Raw genomic sequence first — 10,929 nt, forward strand, 5'->3', positions numbered from 1 at the left:
AGAAGAAGCATTTTGAATTTTATTCGAGTATATATTTTCTCTTTCTCAAAATACACATGGAGAAAACGTTTCGACGATATTCTTTCCCCTATATTTTTTGCAGTTTCTGAAAAAAAAAAAGAAAAAGAAAAAAAAAGAAGAAAATTTCTTGCGAGATCAAAGAAATAACACGTCGACAGCGTTAAATATTTAGCCTCGAGGTCGGAGGATGACTACGCTCGCCACATTTTTCATTATTCTCAACCCCGGCGACACTTTCCGACGACGACGATCTTCCAACTATGCACGCTGTTTGACTAATAACAACCGGCCTCGTTCCTGTTGTACTTGCAAATATTGTTCGCCGTTAGCTAAACGCTGGTCGGCCGAGAACGGTGACAAACATTTTCACGCATGCGAAATCAGTTTGATTTCCCGTCACTTGTATTTTCCATATTCGATCGGCCTTGTTTCGCGTGCTACGCAAATTCTCGACACGGTTGCACCGTGTTTGCCGTGCAACTATGTACACTGTCGAGAGACTTGATCGCCGTATACACCGAGAAGAAAATACATATTGGCATTTCTTCGGCGAAGGATTGCGTTTACGAATTTAAAAGGAAAATTCTATCCTTCGAAATCTGTGTGTCCAAAATTGAAAAGAAAAAAAAGAAGAAAAATTCGATGGAAATTTCACGAGCAATAATTAAATTTCTAAAATTCGATACGAGTTCACGTATATTATATAAAATCTTTAATGTAACAATTCGACGAACGATAATTCTCAGCCACGGGATTCGTAATCCCGGTACAATTTCCGGAAACGTAAATGGAAGACGATACCTGGTCGGCCACCATCATGGGTCGGGGTGACGAAAGGTCCCCGAGGGAGGCCGATGAAATCCTTTGGGAGGCAAGGACAAAATGGAGGCGTTATACATTGCATCAGACGGAATATGCAATTTCCTCTGCCAACCTTCTGTTCTCGTATATTTCTATAGCTGGCCGTCTTTTGATGCCGACGAGACCAGCAACCCCGCTGGGTCTTCTTATCATCTCGTTTTACGGCCCTCCCCCCCTCCTCGTATCGGGATTGCACGTGTTCAGGAGTCGTCCTCTTTCCTGTCCTCTCGTCTGCCCATCCGCCCACGAATTTCATCGTTATTCGACGTTTCGTCGTGCGCATCAACGAAATTCGCTGTGAAACTCGAGTCCCTTCATTACTCGTGCTCGTAAACGCACGAGGGCGCCCCCTGAAAATGAAAATAACCGAAAGAGGAATAAGCTCTCGAATTTCGCCGACCAATCCTCGTTACCGATGCTCGTTAATTTTTCGTCCCCTTTCTCTTTTTCCACGTTCAAGGATTGTGAGATCCTCGCGCTCGAGGATCGTCTTCGAGCGGGTATTACACACAGTCGTCTTGTATATTTCTCTTGGCAAATGTTTCGCTGGAATTATATGTCGCGGTGGTTGGAAAGAGGGAATTCGCGTTACGAAATTTATCCCGGTTTTCCCTCCATCCGCGAGAAATACTGTTTTATATATATATCTAGTTAAATGGAGAGATCAAGATGCGTGTTTTTAACTTGATTATTGCGTTTACGATACGAAACGAAAAAGATAAACCTCTCGATTATTACACCCTTGAAGAAACAAACGTAGAATAAAATTAGTTAAAAAATTTCTAAAAACTGCGAAATTGATCAAGATGCATGTTTTTAATTTAATTATCGCGTTTACGATACGAACAATCGAAAGGAAAATTCGAAGAAGATAAATCTTTCGATTATTACACCTTTGAAGAAACAAAGGTAGAATAAAATTAGTTAGAAAATTTCTAAAAACTGAAATTGATCAAGATGCGTGTTTTTAATTTAATTATCGCGTTTACGATACGAAACGAAAAAGATAAACCTCTCGATTATTATACCCTTGAAGAAACAAACGTAGAATAAAATTAGTAAAAAATTTCTAAAAACTGCGAAATTGATCAAGATGCGTGTTTTTAATTTAATTATCGCGTTTACGATACGAACAATCGAAAGGAAAATTCGAAGAAGATAAATCTTTCGATTATCACCCTTGAAGAAACAAACGTAGGATAAAATTAGTTAAAAAATTTCTAAAAACTGAAATTGATCAAGATGCGTGTTTTTAATTTGATTATCGTGTTTACAATATGATACGAACGATTGAAATCGAAACGAAAATTCAAAGAAGATAAACTCTTGATTATCACATCCTTGAAGAAACAAACGTAAGATAAAATTAATTAGTTAGAAAATTTTAAAAAATTGCGAAATTGATCAAGATGCATGTTTTTAATTTCATTATCGCGTTTACGATACAAACGATTGAGGTCGAAACGAAAATTCAAAGAGTATAAACCTCTCGATTATTACACCCTTGAAGAAACAAACGTAAGATAAAATTAGTTAGAAAATTTTAAAAAACTGCAAAATTGATTAAGATGCGTGTTTTTAATTTAATTATCACATTTACGATATGAATGATCGAAACGAAAATTCGAAGAAGATAAACCTTTTGATTATTTTACACCCTTGAAGAAACAAACGTAGGATAAAATTAGTTAAAAAATTTCTAAAAACTGCGAAATTAGAGTGTGTTTCCGTGTTAAAACGCCATGAAGATTTTTCCCGTTTATATGTTATATTCAAAAAAGAAACGAAATGTACGAAAAATTCTCTGAACAACTCTCTCTACACGCATTCTCTAATTTTTAAACACGCGGTATTCTCATTTCTTCTTAAAATTATTACAAGCTACATCTATTTCTAAATTAACACGTACTGTTCCTCGAAACGCCAATCAATAAATTTCCCCTGCCTTAAAATTCTCCTCGACCAAACTCGATTTCGCGACTTAACAGTCTCGAGGAAAATTTGCAAGGGATCGCGCGCTTCGAAACTCTCTCGCCTCGGTGTTTTTATTCAATTTCGAGTAGGCGGGATTACAGGGTGTAACAGGGCGACGTCCTTTTTTTATTCTCTCTCTCTCTCTCTCTCCAATGTTATCTCATAACGCGTTATCTCTGCGAGCGATCCATCTTCATAAGTCGTGCTCGTGTACCGGCCAGGATCACGAAGAAACGCGATTTAACCTGAAACCCCGGCTAGGTTTCCGGGGCTCGAGGAAAAGTGGGTCGTCCCTCTCCCTCGTCCACCCTGGAAATTTCCCTCTTACGCGCTCTTCTTTTTCACTTTATTTACCCTTTGGAGCCATTGGAAATTCGCTTACCCGTCGATATCGAGTTGTTCAAAAACTTGGTCCTCGTTGAACGCTAAGTAAACGATATCGAGCAACGGAGGAGAAGTTTTCTGATTTATCGGGAAATTTTCGGTAAACAGAGGCGACGTTTTATTTATATATAAATACGAGAATCCCTCTATAGGATAATTTATGCGCGATTTTGTCGCGTGATCGGCTCTTTGAACGAGATAACTCTCGTTCTCCCTCGAAAGTTGGCCAACTTAATTTATGATTTATACGCGGTTTTTTTTTTGTTTTCTTTAAAGGATGCGAGGAGAAGTTCGATGAAGAATGGAGGTTTTAAGAAACTCGAGAGTTTGATAACAAATGCAGTTCTTAAGCCACTTTAAACGATCATTCACTTCGATTAAGCGCGAAGAGTGAAGGGAATTTTGCAATTTTCCAATTATTTCGTTACCGAGCAATTTCCCTTTTCGTTCCTCGGACAAATTTCAAAGAGTTTTTCAGACAGATGGAAAGAACACGATCGAAGAACGATTCCATCGGTAGAAATTGCAATAAGTCCATCGTCCACCGCATCGAGGGATATTACGTTTCCAGAAAAGGAGGGTCCAGAAAGAAACATCGGTGGAATCTATATATATATATATATATATACGAAGTGGAGACACGGGACACGTCATTTAAGCAACAGTTCTTGGACCACTTTAGCAGATATTGCTCTCTTTCCCCGCATAATTCGTCACCGCTCTCATCCCCATCACAGGCAAAATTCTCCATACGGATAGAAAGGACGATTTAGCTCGACGAGGGCGATATTTTTCTCCCATTTACCAAAGTGGATCTTTTTTCTCTACCCTTCAATGATCCCTTACAAAACTCGACTCGCGCGACTGCTGCTACTGCTTTTTCCTACCCTTTCGTATCGCTTCGCCCCCTTTCACCGGCGTAATACGATACAAAAGTCTGGGGAGAAGAAGAGGAAAAAAGTAGGAATAGTCTTGGATTGGAACGAAGGAAAATAAACGCGTATTATTGGAAAAAGAGTCACTTGTACCGTCGATTGCCATCTAAGTTTTAATTTTAACAGATTTCTTAATAATAATCCTTTAGAAATTTTCCTTTTCTCCCCTTCCCTCTTTTTTTATCTCAAAACACATCCCGATGAAAACAAAACGATGATGACTCGAAAAGATTCTCCTCTTCTTTTTCTTTTTTTTCTTTCATGCGAAACAGAAGCTCGAAACAGAAGTTCTCCCTTCGAGGATCGAGCGCTCTCGTAGCTCGGCCAAACAGAAACTAGGCCAAGACCTTCCTCAACGCGAAGGGGAGAGCGGGACCGGTCGAAAAGCGGCGAGGAACCGACCAAATTCATCTCACTCTCGTTTTCCTCCTCTTCCCGCATTCCCTCCTTTTGTGGCGGCCCGCAACGATGATGAACAATGCGCCAACGCCGAAGGATTTCCCAGAAAGCGGTTGTTCGCTTTGTCGGAGGGAAAATATGAATACCATCGTTTCGTTCGAACCCTCACCCTCCTCCCTCGTGAACCTTTTCGGTTCACTTGCCCCCCCCCCCCCTCCTTCCTCGCCTCTTTTCCAGCTTGAGCGAGCGAGCGCGACCTGTCGGAGTTGGGAACGATAAATGTTTGCCTCAAGTTTCCGGGAAGCACCGCCGCCATGATAAATGCATCGCATTCCGCCGCTCGTCCCTCAGCCTCGATGAAAAACAACCTGTTTCGCTTGAGAGCGCGAATCCTACGTTACGCGCCTCGAAACTTTCATCCACCGTGAAATTCGAGTTAATAGATACATTCTGCGGATATCTCTTACCCGATTCGAAAGGGGGAGGGGGGATAATCTTATTTATTGTGGGAACGATTCTGCTTCTCTTTGCGCGTCGATCGAATAGAATCGATGGAAAATTGATAATCATGTAGCACGATGTGGTACAGTTTTATTGGATTGGGATCGATATTGGGATGGATACGAAGAAAATTTCGTGTTTAGTACATTAATTTCTTGAGAGGATGTCGCGTTAACGCTTTGAAAGATTAAAAAAAGGAGGGGGAGGGGGGGATTCGATTCTTTTTTTTTTTTTGAGAAACTCTCAAAGCTGTCTCTTTAAGCTGCTTACGAAACGCAACAACAGAGGTTTCAACAGAGGTCGTAAAGAAGTTAATTTGCAGCTGGGCTCGAGGCTCTTCATGTACCTGTATATTTTTAAACCGTATACGGCTTTCGTTGCAAATCATCATGCCTTTAATCACCATAAAATTTTCTTTCTCAACCGTGTCGTCTTAAATTTCAAAATTCCTATATAAAAGTAATAAAAACGTACCGAAATTACCATCCTCCGTTACCTTCCATCATCATCGGATCTCCAATTTTCCATCAATGTCTTTCCTCCCCTCCCCTCCCCTTCTCTCATCTTTCCGTTTAAAATTTTACGAAACGACAGAAGCATCCAAAAATTCTCCGATAATTCCGATCTCCCCCCAATTCTCCTTCTCTATTCTCGTCGCACATTGAATTTCGAAATTTCGAAATTAGATGATTTTTCTTTTTGAAATTATAAAAAAAAAAGAAAGAAGACCGATGCACAAAATTTTCATCCTCCAAGTTGTCATTTCTCCTCTAGCTCGTCTCGATCTCCATTTTCGAAATTCGAACGTATGGTACGATGAAAAACGGTGAAAAAAAAATTCCACTCCTCGGCACAATAATCGTCGTTCCCCCCACAATTTTCGAAATTATTTCTCTCTCTTTTTTCTTTTTTTCGCAAATCGGTGTCGGCGATAATTTCAAAAAAAAATCATCGCCGCTTTTTATCCCCCTTCCGGAAGTACGAGTGTCATTCGCGCGCGACGCGTCGCTCGAAGCGCACATTCCCTCCCCCTCCCTCCTCCCCCTCAATCTTCCTTTTGAAGCTTGACAAGCGCGAAGGGTGCATAATTTAAATTTTAGCCGCGAACACCCGGCTAAAAGTTAAATTTTTCCAGTTGCAGTTTCAACTCTCTCCTTCTCTCTCTCTCTGAGTGCAACAGTTGAAAAGAACGAGCGAAGCTCATGCAAATTCCCCGCCAACGAGAACGTGAAGAGAGAGGGGGAGGCCGTCCTTTAATTTTCTGCGTTTTAACGCGATCCGCTCGTCGCAATCCTGCCAATTAAAGCAAATATTTGCGGATCGAGTCTTGCAAGGAGTACAGCATCCTCGGCCAGGATCCTCGATTGAGACCAGGGCTAATCCCGGATTATCCTATCTCCGAGTAGACCGATCTCTTCCGATTATCAATTAATTAAACCGCCCTTTCCCTTCTGTCTGTCGAACAGCCGCTTAATTAATTGCCGATTCAGCCTTGTGGCTCTGTCCGCAATTAAACTCGGAATCGGCGTGGGAGGAGGGGAGGGGAAGAAGGATGGCTCGCGCGACTCGTTCTTCGACGACATTCGTCCAGCGTTATCCACGAATTTGTGATTTTAAACATTTGGAGAACGTTAAAAGATTTAATTCAAGTGAGAGTTGGAATTAGACGATCCAAATCCAATATAAATCGATTTGATTAAAATTGGGGATTAAAGTTGGTAAGAGAAGGGGTGACGAATTTCGTTCTTCAATGGAATATCATGGAAGATTCCGCGGTTTTGGATCAAATTGAATCGACGAATTTGAAGTTTCGCTGTTTGAAAATTGGGAAGATATAATACAAATGAGTTTGAGTTAAATCCGATTCGAATCTGATCTAGTTTTTAAATTAAATTCGTTCCTCGATGAATATAGAGGGATAATTCTTCTTCTTCGAATCAAGTTGGATTGACAAATTTGAAATTTGGATATCGAAAAGTTAATAAAAGTTAGGTGAAATCTTAAAGTTAAAAATTAAATGACTCCCAGTCGAATTTAATTTTGATCGCTACGATTCCACGTAGGGTGAAAAATTTACAGATTGACCGCCATCTTTCAGCATCATTAACAGCTCACAAAATTATGCTTTACAAACTGGTTATCTCGAAAAGTATGGATTTTAGCAAGGACAAGGCTATTTATATGCGGAAAAAGTTTCCCTAAAAATTGCTCCACAGCTGTCGGGAATCGAGTCTTGAATATTCCTTTAAGAGACTGTCTCTCGACAGCTGCAAGCTAGATCAAACGTCTTGCTTGACTTATATCTCGTGCAGCCGTGCGGTTCGTAAACCAGTCACACGTAAATGGGAAAGAAAATTCCACCTATGGATCACGTACAAAAATGGTGTTGCTCGAGACGCGACATATCTCTACGAAGTTATAAATATTAAGCAAAATTTCTCTTTCCCTCTCTCTCTCTTTTTAAATCTTTGGATGGAGCACAAAGAAGATTTTTTCGATCGTTAAAGATGTGAAAATAAAAACATATAGAAAGATGTGTAGGCGTCCCTTTCGAAAATTAAGAACGCAAAGAGAGAATGTAAAAGGAAGGTTTTCAGAAATCGAGCGATGTTTGATCGCTATCTTTACTTTCCTCTCCATCGTGTGGACACTGTTTAACTTTATACGGAACGTTTATAATTTCACGGTGTCTCCTGCTTAATTAATCGCAGACTTATCAGAGATAACGCTTTGACGTTAAGGGAGGACCTTCTTGGGAAAGGAAGACGAATACTTTTAATTACAAAGGGATTTCTTTGGGAAACAATAGGCTCTCCCTCGAGATAAGATTAATTATTTTTAAGACTGGCATCGATATTCGAAAGCCTTACGGATTAAATCGCCATTTACGAGTGTTTACCGATTTAATTTCCCCTGATTTATATTCACATCACTGTGTATTCTGTTAAATATAATTTATAAGAAATCTTATAAATTCGTACAAGAACGTAAATTATCGCGTTAAAAAAGAAACAAGGAAGATGAAAGGAGGAAACAACGATCGAAAAAAAAAAATAAATTTTTAAACAAATATATATATATAAAAAAAATTTATTTCGTGATTTCAATTTTCGTATCGCTTTCGTATCGTAACTTTTCATAACAGGAGAAACAAAGAAAATTGAAAATTGCATTTCGAAAAAAATCGCGCGGACGTGAAAAACTTCGACCCAGTGAGGCAATAATTAATCCTCGCAACGTTTATGAGAAACTGCGCTTCCAATTTCTGGCCCGTAAACAAGGCCAGAGCGAAAAATAGACGAAACGATGCTTCGTTTCGACAACGCGAAAATAGAGAGCGCTCTTTTTTTAACGAGGCCGATCCATCCATAAATCGGAATGGCGATTAATGAAGTGGAGGGGAGGGAGGGTGGATTTATCGTGAAACTTTGAAAGAAAGCTTAGTAGACGCACGTGGATAACAAGGACGATCCAACGATAGGTGGATGAGTATCGAAGGTACGTCAGTGGGGATTCGTGTTCGAGAGAGGGAGAGAGAGAGAGAGAGAAAGGGAGATAGAAAATGGTCCAGGAGGGGAGGTTGGTTACTGGAGCGGTCGTAGGGTGGTTATAACGCGGGTGTAACCTTGGCAACTCTGCATTCCCCTTTCTCGTAGCCGACATCATCCTCTCGACGCCCTTTCCCTCTCTTTTTCACCCTTCTCCCGTCCTTTGCGCCCCCTCCCCTTTCGCCCTCGCCTGTTCCTTTCTTTTCCTTTCTTCTCCCATCCACGACTCCCCTATTTTTCCTTCCCACCCTTCCGTTTCCTTCCCCCCTTCCCTCTCATCTTCGTAGATTCCTCGCTTTTTTTCTCGCTCTTCCCCTTCAGCTCTATTCCATCTTCTCCATCCCATCTTCAGGGTAGAAATTTCAACTATCCCTCCTCCGTGTCCAACACGGACAAAGGACACGCACATTTATGCGCTTTCCTCCCACCCACGCACGTAAACGGAGCAAAAGTGGAGCGGGTTCTTGTTCGAATGCATGCTCGTTTCGTGCTACTACCCCTTCCTCCATCCCTTCCACGTAGCTACTAGTAGCTCTCCATCCCCTACGACGATTCATCTCTCCGGTTATTCGTAGATAACCCTATCCTCCTTCTATCTATCGTTCGTTCTTTTTCATCACTCTCTCCTTCTTCTTCCTTCTTCTCCTCTTTTTTTCTTAACTTCTCGCCTCGAGCAATCGTGGCGTATCAAATTGTCAAAATGAATTTCCAGCACCTGTTTGGAGGGGGAGCGAGAGGGAGGGGACGCGAAAGGAGGAGGAATCCACCATTCGCCGAGAAACACGGCTGCGCTCTTAATCTCGTAGAAATGTAAATCGCCCTTAAGCGACGTTTCAACTTTTCACCATGGCCGCCTATCAACAGCCAGCTCCCTCTCCGATCGGCAGCAGGAAGAACTTTGTTTCCGGCGGATATCGCGATCTGCCGTATGTTATCGTTACTCCGATGTTCCTCCAATGTTTATTGCGAGTCGAGTGGTGGAAAAAAAACCTTTCTCCATTGCCGTCCATGTTTTGAGGGGATAACTATCCGGGATTAGAGCCCGTTTGGGGCTGTTTTTATCGTAGGCTGTAGGATTTTCGACGATTCTCTCGTTATTTATTTTATTTTTTTCCTATGGTAAGTGGCTGTCCCCGATGATAAAATTTATTATTTATTATTAAGGCAAGATTATATAGAATCGTATAATCGTATAATCTTTTATTTATATACAAAATCAAATTCCTTTAAATCAATAACGTTTGTACAATATTAAGTTATGCTAAAATGATTCGATTTACTTTGTGTACACGTGAAAAACAATGTAGAATAGAATTCGCCTACAAAATGTCAGCAATTGAATCGATATTCTCGATCCGCAATTTAAGATTAACGTGAACAGATGTTTATATGAATTTATCTTGAATTCACTAATAATTTCTACGATTAACTGTACGATATAATAGCGACAAAAAGTGCTAATAAACGATTCTCCCTTCTTGAATTAATCCTATCTCTTCTAAATAAAAAAAGAGAAAGAGGGAGAGAAAATCTTTTCAATAATATATGAAACAACACGTTATATTCCTTATTTATATTCCTGTTCAATCGTTAACCATCCTCTCCCCTCGCCCTAACGCAACTTTAATCCCGCCTATAGTTCAAACTAACGGTCGCCTGCCACTACATTCTGCTCACCATGCCATGATTACCTTTCATCGGGAGTCAACGGTCACTAATTCCGCTCGCTGGTGGAACTAGTTGTCGCTCATTACCGGCATCAAAGCCATATCATCGTGATACGCACACATCCCCGACAGTCAGAGGATCGTGAGTTTCGCCTCGCCTTTCTACACCGCTATGCATAAAAGAAAAGAAAAGAAAAAAAAAGGAAAGAAAGAAAGGAAAAGAGAGAGAGAGAGAGAGAGAGTCATCGATCACGAACGATTATTATTACGATAGAGAAACCACTTTCCATATTCGAACGGCGTCATGGTGCGAAATTACGATGCCCTATTGTTCATAGATACCATTATTACCATTACAAGGTATCATTATCGACAGACTGATCAGCATTCATATTCATGGCGGCTCGGTAACGGGTCTAGATCTAAACGAGAGAGCGAAAGAGGGATGGGCGGTCATCACGAAAATCGTTCGTTTTACCGATCCCCGTCAATCACGTCGGTTGATTAGGGGATGCGGTTGCGTGTTTACCTTGGAAGGGGAGAATTCGTGAAACGATCGAATGAGAAATCGAGAATGAAAAACTGGAACGATTTCATCCGAAGAAATCGAATGGATCTAGATAGGGATAATGATTTTGA

The sequence above is a fragment of the Apis mellifera genome, linkage group LG3 (assembly GCF_003254395.2).
Source record: "Apis mellifera strain DH4 linkage group LG3, Amel_HAv3.1, whole genome shotgun sequence".
Classification (NCBI taxonomy): Eukaryota; Metazoa; Arthropoda; class Insecta; order Hymenoptera; family Apidae; genus Apis; species Apis mellifera.